The following is a 14,091-nucleotide window of genomic DNA, read 5'->3' as shown; positions in this document are numbered from 1 at the left end:
TCAAGAAACTGATTAAACGGCATGATCATTACACAGGTGCACCTTGTCGTTGGGACAATAAAATGCAACTTTAAAATATGCAGTTTTGTCACACCACACAATGCCACAGATGTCTCTAGTTTTGAGGGAGTGTGCAATTGGCATGCTGACTGCAGGAATGTCCACCAGAGCTGTTTCCAGAGAATTGAATGTTCATTTCTCTACCATAAGCCACCTCCAACGTCCTTTTTTTGAGAATTTGCCAGTACGTCCAACCGGCCTCACAACCCCAGACCACGAGTATAGCGTCATGTTGGTGAGCGGTTTGCTGTTGTCAACGTTGTGAACCGAGTGACCCATGGTGGGGTTATGGTATGGGCAAACATTTTTTTAAATTTATTTTGGTATCCGTGACCAACCAGATGCATATCTGTATTCCCAGTCGTGTGAAATCCATAGATTAGGGCCTAATTAATTCATTTAGATTGACTGATTTCCCTCATTATGAACTGTAACTCAATAAAATCAATTGAGTTGTTGCATGTTGTTTTTATATATTTTTTGTTCTGTATATGTGACCGTCTCGTTTTTTTTTTTTTCATTTTTTTTTTGCAGTAAAAAAAAGGTTTGGACTTTTTTTTACTTGCTGAATTATTGTTCGGGCTGCGTACAGTGTGGAGATCATTACATTGTTTTGTATCATGTCCCAGCTCTTAAAAATTACATTTATAAATAGTTTTTATTTTTTTTTTATCACATTTTTTGTTTAAGAAATGTATGTTTTTTAGCATTTTTATAACAAGCATCGTTTGTCCGAGAGAATTACATGGTTATCTAAACGTCACGCCAGGGTAAGCCTACACCAAACACAGACCTTATTTTAAGTGTTTCTATAATCCCCTATGGGGGGGGAAAATGAATGGTGGAAAAATGATTATAACCATTTCCTTGTTTGACCGCTAGTTTTCATGGGTATTATGACGCATACTGTGGTACTCTATTTGATAGACTTTAAGTTTTGTAATGCTTTAGGTTATTAGTGTACTGATATAAGTAGGACATGTGCCATTACGGCAACTTTGAGAGAAGAAAAAAAAACACTTTATATACTTATTATATTAAGAAGAACAGATGAGAAGAGTCTTGACGTCATCACACTTATTGAGGATAGACAGGTGGAAGGTTGTTTCCTGGCTCAGAGTTCATTTTTGGCCTATATTGGGGCAGAAGGGAGAGTAGTCTTTGGGGCCTCGTTTATAAATGTTGCTATGTACAAAATATACCCCAAAACATACGTGTGCCAGTTATCAGGCAAAACTTGATCTGAACTGCATCAACTCATAAAAAGTGAACTTGACGTGGGAATGTGCTTACCGTGTCTAGACCTACGCACAGATTCTTGTGGCTGAAGTATTGTATTGCGTTGTAAGCAGGCATGTTGGGGGAATACAATGACACGCTTATTCAATCATAACAAAAGAAACCGGTAAATATAATGACATGCAATCACTTTCCGTTAGTGATAAGAGCCAATATTTTTATTTTGTATCTTTTGAGTTCTAAAATAGCTGCTATTTCTCTATAAAACTATCTATATCCTATTTATTAGCATTATCGTTGCAGAATAAATTCCTCCCCTTTTCTGACTGTGATGGTTTCATACTCGTGATGTAGCCAATAGGCCTACAACATCCCATCTCTCATTTTAATTGGACCCCTTTACAGTAGTAAATAGATCAACTATTTTAAATGTTTTGCTCAGTGCGAGCCGATCGAGAGCTTAAGTTTAATCAGCGCTTTAACGGCAGAACAGACCACTCCCATTGACATTTTTTTGAGCCTTCTGTAATTTCAAATGTATCAAGTAAACAATATTTCATTTTATAAACATAATACATCTTTTCATAAATGCCTCGCCACCTTTTCTGGCCATGATGGGTTCATATTCCCGAAGAAACTTTAGCCTACAACAAATTAACATAAACATACAGTTGAAGTCAGAAGTTAACATACACTTAGGTTGGAGTCATTGAAACTCGTTTTTCAACCACTCCACAAATTTCTTGTTAACAAACTATAGTTTTGGCAAGTCGGTTAGGACATCTACTTTGTGCATGACACAAGTAATTTTTCCAACAATTCTTTACAGACAGATTAATTCACTCTATCACAATTCCAGTGGGTCAGATGTTTACATACACTAAGTTGACTGTGCCTTTAAACAGCTTGGAAAATTCCAGAAAATAATGTCATGGCTTTAGAGGCTTCTGATAGGCTAATTGACATCATTTGAGTCAATTGGAGGTGTACCTGTGGATGTATTGAAAGGCCTACTGTCAAACTCACTGCCTCTGCTTGACATCATGGGAAAATCAAAATAAATCAGCCAAGACCTCAGAAAAAGAATTGTAGACCTCCACAAGTCTGGTTCATCCTTGGGAGCAATTTCCAAACACCTGAAGGTACCACGTTCATCTGTACAAATAATAGTACGCAAGTATAAACACCATGAGACCACGCAGCCGTCATACCGCTCAGGAAGTAGACGCGTGGAGACGTGACCATCGTTATGTTTGGAGGAAAAAGGGGGAGGCTTGCAAGCCGAAGAACACCATCCCAACCGTGAAGCACGGGGGTGGCAGCATCATGTTGTGGGGGTGCTTTGCTGCAGGAGGGACTGGTGCACTTCACGAAATAGATGGCATCATGAGGCAGGGCTATTATGTGGATATATTGAAGCAACATCTCAAGACATCAGTCAGGAAGTTAAAGCTTGGTTGCGAATGGGTCTTCTAAATGGACAATGACCCCAAGCATACTTCCAAAGTTGTGGCATAATGGCTAAAGGACAACAAGTCAAGGTATTGGAGTGGTCATCACAAAGCCCTGACCTCAATCCCATAGAACATTTGTGGGCAGAACTGAAAAAGTGTGTGCGAGCAAAGAGGCCTACAAACCTGACTCAGTTACAAAATTCACCCAATTTATTGTGGGAAGCTTGTGGAAGGCTACCCAAAACGTTTTACCCAAGTTAAACAATTTAAAGGCAATGCTACCGAATACAAATTGAGTCTATGTAAACTTCTCACCCACTGGGAATGTGATGAAAGAAATAAAAGCTGAAATAAATCATTAAAAAAAAAAATATTTCACCTTTATTTAACCAACTGCGACCTGGCCAAGATAAAGCATATCAATTCGACGCATACAACAACACAGAGTTACACATGGAATAAGCAAAACATACAGTCAATAATACAGTAGAACAAAAGAAAACAAAAAGTATATATACAGTGAGTGCAAATGAAGTAAGTTAAGGCAATAAATAGGCCATGGTGGTGAAGTAATTACAATATAGCAATTAAACACTGGAATGGTAGATGTGCAGAAGATGAATGTGCAAGTAGAGATACTGGGGTGCAAAGGAGCAAAATAAATAAATACAGTATGGGGATGAGGTAGGTAGATAGATGGGCTGTTTACAGATGGGCTATGTACAAGTGCAGTGATCTGTGAGCTGCTCTGACAGCTGGTGCTTAAAGCTGGTGAGGGAGATATGAGTCTCCAGCTTCAGAGATTTTTGCAGTTCCTTCCAGTCATTGGCAGCAGAGAACTGGAAGGAAAGACGACCAAAGGAAGAATTGGCTTTGGGGGTGACCAGTGACATATACCTGCTGGAGCGCGTGCTACGAGTGGGTGCTGCTATGGTGACCAGTGAGCTGAGATAAGGTGGAACTTTACCTAGCAGGGTCCTGTAGATGACCTGAAACCAGTGGGTTTGGCGACGAGTATGAAGCGAGGGCCATCCAACGAGAGCGCACAGGTCGCAATGGTGGGTAGTGTATGGGGCTTTGGTGACAAAACGGATGGCACTGTGATAGACTGCATCCAGTTTGTTGAGTAGAGTGTTGGAGGCTATTTTATAGATGACATCACTGAAGTCGAGGATCGGTAGGATGGTCAGTTTTACGAGGGTATGTTTGGCAGCATGAGTGAAGGATGCTTTGTTGCGATATAGGAAGCCGATTCTAGATTTAACTTTGGATTGGAGATGTTTGATGTGAGTCTGGAAGGAGAGTTTACAGTCTAACCAGACACCCAGGTATTTGTAGTTGTCCACGTATTCTAAGTCAGAGCCGTCCAGAGTAGTGATGCTGGACGGGCGAGCAGGTGCGGGCAGTGATTGATTGAATAGCATGCATTTAGTTTTACTTGCGTTTAAGTGCAGTTGCAGGCAACAGAAGGAGAGTTGTATGGCATTGAAGCTCGTCTGAAGGTTATTTAACACAGTGTCCAAAGAGGAGACAGATGTATACAGAATGGTGTCATCTTCGTAGAGGTGGATCAGAAATTCACCAGCAGCAAGAGTAACATCATTGATGTATACAGAGAGTCGGCCCGAGAATTGAACCCTGTGGCATCTCCTTAGAGACTGCCAGATCTCCGGACAACAGGCCCTCCGATTTGACACACTGAACTCTATCAGAGAAGTAGTTGGTAAACCAGGCGATGCAATCATTTGAGAAAACAAGGCTGTCGAGTCTGCCAATAAGAATGTGGTGATAGACAGAGTCGAAAGCCTTGGCCTGGTCGATGAATACGGCTGCACAGTATTGTCTCTTATCGATGGCGGTTATGCTGTCGTTTAGGACCTTGAGCGTGGCTGAGGTGCACCCATGACCAGCTCTGAAACCAGATTGCATAGCGGAGAAGGTACGGTGGGATTCGAAATGGTCGGTAATCTGTTTGTTAACTTGGCTTTTGAAGACCTTAGAAAGACAGGGTAGGATAGATATAGGTCTGTAGCAGTTTGGGTCTAGAGTGTCACCCCCTTTGAAGAGGGGGATGACCGCGGCAGCTTTCCAATCTTTGGGAATCTCAGACGATACGAATGAGAGGTTGAACAGGCTAGTAATAGGGGTTGCAACAATTTCGGCAGATCATTTTAGAAAGAGAGGGTCCAGATTGTCTAGCCCGGCTGATTTGTATGGGTCCAGATTTTGCAGCTCTTTCAGAACATCAGCTATCTGGATTTGGGTGAAGGAGAAATGGTGAGGGCTTTGGCGGGTTGCTGTGGAGGGTGCCGGGGCAGTTGACCGGGGTTGGGGTAGCCAGGTGGAAAGCATGGCCAGCCGTAGAGAAAGGCTTATTGAAATTCTCAATTATAGTGGATTTATCGGTGGTAACAGTGTTTCCTAGCCTCAGTGCAGTGGGCAGCTGGGAGGAGGTGCTCTTATTCTCCATGGACTTTACAGTGTCCCAGAACTTTTTTGAGTTAGTACTACAGGATGCAAATTTCTGTTTGGAAAAGCTAGCCTTAGCTTTCCTAACTGCCTGTGTATATTGGTTCCTAACTTCCATGAAAAGTTGCATATCGCGGGGGCTATTCGATGCTAATGCAGAACGCCACAGGATGTTTTTGTGCTGGTCAAGGGCAGACAGGTCTGGAGTGAACCAAGGACTATATCTATTCCTAGTTCTACATTTTTGGAGTGGGGCATGCTTATTTAAGATGGTGAGGAAGGCACTTTTAAAGAATAGCCAGGCATCATCTACTAACGGGATGAGGTCAATGTCATTCCAGGATAACCGGGCCAGGTCGATTAGAAAGGCCTGCTCGCAGAAGTGTTTCTGGGAGCGTTTGACAGTGATGAGGGGTGGTCATTTGATCGCAGGCCCATTACGGATGCAGGCAATGAGGCAGTGATCGCTGAGATCCTGATTGAGAACAGCAGAGGTGTATTTGGAGGGCGAGTTTAGTTAGGATGATATCTATGACGGTGCCCATTCTCTCAACTATTATTGTGACATTTCACATTCTTAAAATAAAGTGGTGATCCTAACTGACCTAAGACAGGGAATTTTTACTAGAATTAAATGTCAGGAATTGTGAAAAACGTATTCGACTTCAACTGTACACTACGGTTCAAAAGTTTGGGGTCACTTAGAAATGTCCTTGTTTTTGAAAGAAAAGCAATTTTTTTGTCCGTTAAAAAAACATAAAATTGATCAGAAGTACAGTGTAGACGTTGTTAATGTTGTAAATGACTATTGCAGCTGGAAACGGCTGATTTTTTTATGGAATATCTACATAGGCGTACAGAGGCCCATTATCAGCAACCATCACTCCTGTGTTCCAATGGCACGTTGTGTTAGCTAATCCAAGTTTATAATTTTAAAAGGCTAATTGATCATTAGAAAACCCTTTTGCAATTATGTTAGCACAGCTGTAAACTGTTGTTCTGATTAAAGAAGACTAGTTGAGTATCTGGAACATCAGCATTTGTGGGTTCGATTACAGGTTCAAAATGGCTAGAAAAATAGACCTTTCTTCTGAAACTTGTCAGTCTATTCTTGTTCTGAGAAATGAAGGCTATTCCATGTGAGAAATTGGCAAGAAACTACTCCCTTCACAGAATAAGCGCAAACTGGCTCTAACCAGAATAGAAAGTGGAAGGCCCCGTTGCACAGCTGAGCAAGAGGACAAGTACATTAGAGTGTCTAGTTTGAGAAACAAGTCCTCAACTGGCAGCTTCATTAAATAGTACCCGCAAAACACCAGTCTCAACGTCAACAGTAAAAAGTCGACTCCGGGATGCTGGCCTTCTAGACAGAGTTCCTCTGTCCAGTGTCTGTGTACTTCTTGCCCATCTTAATCTTTTCTTTTTATTGGCCAGTCTGAGATATGGCTTTTTCTTTGCAACTCTGCCTAGAAGGCCAGCATCCCGGAGTCGCCTCTTCACTGTTGACGGGTCTGATGTATAACGTGAAACGTGTGTGTATGTATGTGCGCAGTCTTTTCAGAAATGGTGCATGTAGATATTTAGTGTAAAATGTACACAACGGTTATACATGACAACCTTGGTCTGTAAACATGCTGGGGATAGGCTGGTTGATGTCTGGCCCAGTGTTTCCAATGAAAGAAACAGCACCCTATTCCCTTTATAGTGCGCTACTTTTGACCAGTGCTCATCAGGCTCTGGTCAAAAGGAGTACACTATATAGGGAATATGGTGCTGTTTGGGATGCATTCAGACATATTGGCAGGATGTTGGGTTGAGTCATCAGACAGATGAGCACGGGGTTAAAGGTCACAGAGATAAGGAAGGGGTTTAGCTGTGGGAGGAAGAGGTTAAAGGTCACGGAGATGAGGAAGGGGCTTAGCTGGGGAGGACGAGGTTAAAGGTCACAGAGATGAGGAAGGGGCTTAGCTGGGGGAGCACGAGGTTAAAGGTCATGGAGATAAGGAAGGGGCTTAGCTGGGGGAGGATGAGGTTAAAGGTCACGGAGATGAGGAAGGGGCTTAGCTGGGGGAGGACGAGGTTAAAGGTCATGGAGATGAGGAAGGGGCTTAGCCGGGGGGAAGTGTAGTAGAATAAGGTTGTCAGGGGGACAAGTGGTTAGTTGGTGTAGGATTAAGAGGACATGGAGTTAGTTAGTGTAGGATTAGTTAGGAGTACAATAGTGGTTAGTTAGTGTAGGATTAGTTAGGAGTACAATAGTGGTTAGATAGTATAGGAGGACAATAGTGGTTAGTTATTATTGGAGGACAGGGTTAGTTAGTGAAGGATTAGTATTGGAGGACAGGGGGGTAGTTAGTGTTGGATTAGGAGGACAGGGGGTTAGATAGTGTTGGATTAGGAGGACAGGGGGTTGGATAGTGTTGGATTAGGAGGAGGACAGGGGGTTAGATAGTGTTGGATTAGGAGGAGGACAGGGGGTTAGAGAGTGTAGGATTAGGAGGAGGACAGGGGGTTAGAGAGTGTAGGATTAGGAGGAGGACAGGGGGTTAGAGAGTGTAGGATTAGGAGGAGGACAAGGGGTTAGAGAGTGTAGGATTAGGAGGAGGACAGGGGGTTAGAGAGTGTAGGATTAGGAGGAGGACAGGGGGTTAGAGAGTGTAGGATTAGGAGGAGGACAGGGGGTTAGAGAGTGTTGGATTAGGAGGAGGACAGGGGGTTAGAGAGTGTTGGATTAGGAGGAGGACAGGGGGTTAGATAGTGTTGGATTAGGAGGAGGACAGGGGTTAGAGAGTGTTGGATTAGGAGGAGGACAGGGGGTTTAGAGAGTGTTGGATTAGGAGGAGGACAGGGGGTTAGAGAGTGTTGGATTAGGAGGAGGACAGGGGGTTTAGAGAGTGTTGGATTAGGAGGAGGACAGGGGGTTTAGAGAGTGTTGGATTAGGAGGAGGACAGGGGTTTAGAGAGTGTTGGATTAGGAGGAGGACAGGGGGTTAGATAGTGTTGGATTAGGAGGAGGACAGGGGGTTAGATTGTGTTGGATTAGGAGGAGGACAGGGGGTTTAGATTGTGTTGGATTAGGAGGAGGACAGGGGGTTAGATTGTGTTGGATTAGGAGGAGGACAGGGGGTTAGATAGTGTTGGATTAGGAGGAGGACAGGGGGTTAGATAGTGTTGGATTAGGAGGAGGACAGGGGGTTAGATAGTGTTGGATTAGGAGGAGGACAGGGGGTTAGAGAGTGTTGGATTAGGAGGAGGACAGGGGTTTAGAGAGTGTTGGATTAGGAGGAGGACAAGGGGTTAGATAGTGTTGGATTAGGAGGACAGGGGGTTGGATAGTGTTGGATTAGGAGAGGACAGGGGGTTGGATAGCGTTGGATTAGGAGGAGGACAGGGGGTTAGATAGTGTTGGATTAGGAGGAGGACAGGGGGTTAGATAGTGTTGGATTAGGAGGAGGACAGGGGGTTAGAGAGTGTTGGATTAGGAGGAGGACAGGGGGTTTAGATAGTGTTGGATTAGGAGGAGGACAGGGGGTTAGATAGCGTTGGATTAGGAGGAGGACAGGGGGTTAGATAGCGTTGGATTAGGAGGAGGACCGGGGGTTAGATAGTGTTGGATTAGGAGGAGGACAGGGGGTTTAGATTGTGTTGGATTAGGAGGAGGACAGGGGGTTAGATTGTGTTGGATTAGGAGGAGGACAGGGGGTTAGATAGTGTTGGATTAGGAGGAGGACAGGGGGTTAGAGAGCGTTGGATTAGGAGGAGGACAGGGGGTTAGATAGCGTTGGATTAGGAGGAGGACAGGGGTTAGATAGTGTTGGATTAGGAGGAGGACAGGGGGTTAGATAGCGTTGGATTAGGAGGAGGACAGGGGGTTAGATAGTGTTGGATTAGGAGGAGGACAGGGGGTTAGAGAGTGTTGGATTAGGAGGAGGACAGGGGGTTAGAGAGTGTTGGATTAGGAGGAGGACAGGGGGTTTAGAGAGTGTTGGATTAGGAGGAGGACAGGGGGTTAGATAGTGTTGCATTAGGAGGAGGACAGGGGGTTAGAGAGTGTTGCATTAGGAGGAGGACAGGGGGTTAGAGGGTGTTGGATTAGGAGGAGGACAGGGGTTAGATAGTGTTGGATTAGGAGGAGGACAGGGGGTTAGATAGTGTTGGATTAGGAGGAGGACAGGGGTTAGATAGTGTTGGATTAGGAGGAGGACAGGGGGTTAGATAGTGTTGGATTAGGAGGAGGACAGGGGGTTAGATAGTGTTGGATTAGGAGGAGGACAGGGGGTTAGAGAGTGTTGGATTAGGAGGAGGACAGGGGGTTAGAGAGTGTTGGATTAGGAGGAGGACAGGGGGTTAGATAGTGTTGGATTAGGAGGAGGACAGGGGGTTAGATAGTGTTGGATTAGGAGGAGGACAGGGGGTTTAGAGAGTGTTGGATTAGGAGGAGGACAGGGGTTAGATAGTGTTGGATTAGGAGGACAGGGGGTTGGATAGTGTTGGATTAGGAGGACAGGGGGTTGGATAGCGTTGGATTAGGAGGAGGACAGGGGGTTAGATAGTGTTGGATTAGGAGGAGGACAGGGGGTTAGATAGTGTTGGATTAGGAGGAGGACAGGGGTTTAGATAGTGTTGGATTAGGAGGAGGACAAGGGGTTAGATAGTGTTGGATTAGGAGGACAGGGGGTTGGATAGTGTTGGATTAAGAGGACAGGGGGTTGGATAGTGTTGGATTAGGAGGAGGACAGGGGGTTAGATAGTGTTGGATTAGGAGGAGGACAGGGGGTTAGATAGTGTTGGATTAGGAGGAGGACAGGGGGTTGGATAGTGTTGGATTAGGAGGAGGACAGGGGGTTAGATAGTGTTGGATTAGGAGGAGGACAGGGGTTTAGATAGTGTTGGATTAGGAGGACAGGGGGTTGGATAGTGTTGGATTAAGAGGACAGGGGGTTGGATAGTGTTGGATTAGGAGGAGGACAGGGGGTTAGATAGTGTTGGATTAGGAGGAGGACAGGGGATTAGATAGTGTTGGATTAGGAAGAGGACAGGGGGTTAGATAGTGTTGGATTAGGAGGAGGACAGGGGGTTAGAGGGCGTTGGATTAGGAGGAGGACAGGGGGTTAGAGGGCGTTGGATTAGGAGGAGGACAGGGGGTTAGAGAGCGTTGGATTAGGAGGAGGACAGGGGGTTAGATAGCGTTGGATTAGGAGGAGGACAGGGGGTTAGATAGCGTTGGATTAGGAGGAGGACAGGGGGTTAGATAGTGTAGGATTAGGAGGAGGACAGGGGGTTAGAGAGTGTTGGATTAGGAGGAGGACAGGGGGTTAGAGAGTGTTGGATTAGGAGGAGGACAGGGGTTTAGAGAGTGTAGGATTAGGAGGAGGACAGGGGGTTAGATAGTGTTGGATTAGGAAGGAGGACAGGGGGTTAGATAGTGTTGGATTAGGAGGAGGACAGGGGTTAGATTGTGTTGGATTAGGAGGAGGACGGGGGTTAGATTGTGTTGGATTAGGAGGAGGACAGGGGGTTAGATTGTGTTGGATTAGGAGGAGGACAGGGGGTTAGATTGTGTTGGATTAGGAGGAGGACAGGGGGTTAGATTGTGTTGGATTAGGAGGAGGACAGGGGTTAGAGAGTGTTGGATTAGGAGGAGGACAGGGGGTTAGACAGTGTTGGATTAGGAGGAGGACAGGGGGTTAGATAGTGTTGGATTAGGAGGAGGACAGGGGGTTAGATAGTGTTGGATTAGGAGGAGGACAGGGGTTAGAGGGTGTTGGATTAGGAGGAGGACAGGGGGTTAGATAGTGTTGGATTAGGAGGACAGGGGTTAGATAGTGTTGGATTAGGAGGAACAGGGGGTTAGATAGTGTTGGATTAGGAGGACAGGGGGTTAGATAGTGTTGGATTTGGAGGAGGACAGGGAGTTAGATTGCGTTGGATTAGGAGGAGGACAGGGAGTTAGATAGCGTTGGATTAGGAGGAGGACAGGGGATTAGATGGTGTTGGATTAGGAGGAGGACAAGGGGTTAGATAGTGTTGGATTAGGAGGAGGACAAGGGGTTAGATAGTGTTGGATTGGGAGGAGGACAGGGGGTTAGATAGTGTTGGATTGGGAGGAGGACAGGGGGTTAGATAGTGTTGGATTGGGAGGAGGACAGGGGGTTAGAGAGTGTTGGATTAGGAGGAGGACAGGGGGTTAGATAGTGTTGGATTAGGAGGAGGACAGGGGGTTAGATAGTGTTGGATTAGGAGGAGGACAGGGGGTTGGATAGTGTTGGATTAGGAGGAGGACAGGGGGTTGGATAGTGTTGGATTAGGAGGAGGACAGGGGGTTGGATAGTGTTGGATTAGGAGGAGGACAGGGGGTTAGATAGTGTTGGATTAGGAGGAGGACAGGGGGTTAGATAGTGTTGGATTAGGAGGAAGACAGGGGTTAGATAGTGTTGGATTAGGTGGAGGACAGGGGGTTAGAGTGTGTTGGATTAGGAGGAGGACAGGGGTTAGAGAGTGTTGGATTAGGAGGAGGACAGGGGGATAGAGAGTGTTGGATTAGGAGGAGGACAGGGAGTTAGACAGTGTAGGATTAGGAGGAGGACAGGGGGTTAGAGAGTGTTGGATTAGGAGGAGGACAGGGAGTTAGACAGTGTAGGATTAGGAGGAGGACAGGGGGTTAGAAAGTGTTGGATTAGGAGGAGGACAGGGGGTTAGATAGTGTTGGATTAGGAGGAGGACAGGGGGTTAGATAGTGTTGGATTAGGAGGAGGACAGGGGGTTAGATAGCGTTGGATTAGGAGGACAGGGGGTTAGATAGCGTTGGATTAGGAGGACAGGGGTTAGATAGCGTTGGATTAGGAGGAGGACAGGGGGTTAGATAGCGTTGGATTAGGAGGACAGGGGTTAGATAGCGTTTGATTAGGAGGAGGACAGGGGGTTAGATAGTGTTGGATTAGGAGGAGGACAGGGGGTTAGATTGTGTTGGATTAGGAGGAGGACAGGGGGTTAGATAGCGTTGGATTAGGAGGACAGGGGTTAGATAGCGTTGGATTAGGAGGAGGACAGGGGGTTAGATAGCGTTGGATTAGGAGGAGGACAGGGGGTTAGATAGCGTTGGATTAGGAGGAGGACAGGGGGTTAGATAGCGTTGGATTAGGAGGAGGAAAGGGGTTTAGATAGCGTTGGATTAGGAGGAGGACAGGGGATTAGATAGCGTTGGATTAGGAGGAGGACAGGGGGTTAGATAGCGTTGGATTAGGAGGAGGACAGGGGGTTAGATAGCGTTGGATTAGGAGGAGGACAGGGGGTTAGATAGTGTTGGATTAGGAGGAGGACAGGGGGTTAGATAGTGTTGGATTAGGAGGAGGACAGGGGGTTAGATAGTGTTGGATTAGGAGGAGGACAGGGGGTTAGATTGTGTTGGATTAGGAGGAGGACAGGGGGTTAGAGAGTGTTGGATTAGGAGGAGGACAGGGGGTTAGATAGTGTTGGATTAGGAGGAGGACAGGGGGTTAGATAGTGTTGGATTAGGAGGAGGACAGGGGGTTAGAGGGCGTTGGATTAGGAGGAGGACAGGGGGTTAGAGAGAGTTGGATTAGGAGGAGGACAGGGGGTTTAGATAGCGTTGGATTAGGAGGAGGACAGGGGATTAGATAGCGTTGGATTAGGAGGAGGACAGGGGATTAGATAGCGTTGGATTAGGAGGAGGACAGGGGATTAGATAGCGTTGGATTAGGAGGAGGACAGGGGGTTAGATAGCGTTGGATTAGGAGGAGGACCGGGGGTTAGATAGTGTTGGATTAGGTGGAGGACCGGGGGTTAGAGGGCGTTGGATTAGGAGGAGGACAGGGGGTTAGAGAAATTGGATTAGGAGGAGGACAGGGGGTTTAGATAGCGTTGGATTAGGAGGAGGACAGGGGATTAGATAGTGTTGGATTAGGAGGAGGACAGGGGGTTGGATAGTGTTGGATTAGGAGGAGGACAGGGGGTTAGATAGTGTTGGATTAGGAGGAGGACAGGGGGTTAGATAGTGTTGGATTAGGAGGAGGACAGGGGGTTAGAGAGTGTTGGATTAGGAGTAGGACAGGGGGTTAGAGAGTTGTGGACTGGAAGGAGGACAGGGGGTTAGAGAGCGTTGGATTAGGAGGAGGACAGGGGGTTAGATTGTGTTGGATTAGGAGGAGGACAGGGGGTTAGAGAGTGTTGGATTAGGAGGAGGACAGGGGGTTAGATAGTGTTGGATTAGGAGGAGGACAGGGGATTAGATAGTGTTGGATTAGGAGGAGGACAGGGGGTTAGATAGTGTTGGATTAGGAGGAGGACCGGGGGTTAGATAGTGTTGGATTAGGAGGAGGACAGGGGGTTGGATAGTGTTGGATTAGGAGGACAGGGGTTGGATAGTGTTGGATTAGGAGGAGGACAGGGGTTGGATAGTGTTGGATTAGGAGGAGGACAGGGGTTAGATAGTGTTGGATTAGGAGGAGGACAGGGGGTTAGAGAGTGTTGGATTAGGAGGAGGACAGGGGGTTAGAGAGTTGTGGACTGGAAGGAGGACAGGGGGTTAGAGAGTGTTGGATTAGGAGGAGGACAGGGGGTTTAGATTGTGTTGGATTAGGAGGAGGACAGGGGGTTTAGAGAGTGTTGGATTAGGAGGAGGACAGGGGTTTAGAGAGTGTTGGATTAGGAGGAGGACAGGGGGTTAGATAGCGTTGGATTAGGAGGAGGACAGGGGGTTAGATAGCGTTGGATTAGGAGGAGGACAGGGGTTAGATAGCGTTGGATTAGGAGGAGGACAGGGGGTTAGATTGTGTTGGATTAGGAGGAGGACAATGGGTTAGATAGTGTTGGATTAGGAGGAGGACAGGGAGTTAGACAGTGTAGGATT

This window comes from Salmo salar, chromosome ssa14, assembly GCF_905237065.1.
Source record: "Salmo salar chromosome ssa14, Ssal_v3.1, whole genome shotgun sequence".
NCBI lineage: Eukaryota > Metazoa > Chordata > Actinopteri > Salmoniformes > Salmonidae > Salmo > Salmo salar.
The sequence above is the reverse complement of the archived record's forward strand: the minus strand, read 5'-3'. Positions refer to the sequence as shown.